The sequence below is a fragment of the Benincasa hispida genome, chromosome 11, assembly GCF_009727055.1.
Source record: "Benincasa hispida cultivar B227 chromosome 11, ASM972705v1, whole genome shotgun sequence".
NCBI lineage: Eukaryota > Viridiplantae > Streptophyta > Magnoliopsida > Cucurbitales > Cucurbitaceae > Benincasa > Benincasa hispida.
The window spans coordinates 84,068,071-84,068,868 of NC_052359.1; positions in this window are offsets into that span (position 1 = coordinate 84,068,071).

The window sequence follows — 798 nt, forward strand, 5'->3', positions numbered from 1 at the left end:
TTTAAGCATCAACAAGTTTATCCTCACAATACAATAACACTCTCTCAAAAATAAGATGAAAAGAAAAAAAAAAATGGGAACTTAGAGAGAGCAACAATGGAACTGTTGAGTTTTGGAGGATTATGAAATGTAAAATTTGTTGGTTTAAAATGGTTTATATAGAGATGGAAAAATTTTTAGAAACCACAATTAATTTGGACCATTGAAAGTAAAAGAAAAAATCAATTGTGGAGATTTTAAACTAAACTAGTCGTTAGATACAAACAAAATATAATATTAAATTTCTTTTCTTTTGAAATTCATTTTCTTTTTAAAATTAATCCAAAAAATAAAAAAACATATCATGTGTCAAAAACTAAACCGTTAGACACAAACATAAAATAATATTAAATTCATTTTCTTTAAAGTCAATCCAAAAATAAAAAACATACCATGTGTAAAAAACTAGCCGTTAGACACAAACATTAATAATAATATTAAATTTATTTTCCTTTTAAATTTCTTTTATTTTTCAATTTTTTATTTTAAATCAATCCAAAAATCAAAAGTCCATATGTTAACTCTAAAAAGATCCACCATTCAACTAATATGTTGTCACATGTCTACATGCAAATGGCTGGTTATGCCACGTCATCCACCACGGTATTTTCTTATAGATTTGTTTCGGTCATATCGTCTTCGTTTTAGCTCTGATTGAGTGATTTAAGAGGTGTTGGAATCGTTGTTCCGAGCTCTACACTATGGACATATTAAAATACTAAGATTTTTAGTAATAAAAATTGATTTTAATTATCATCA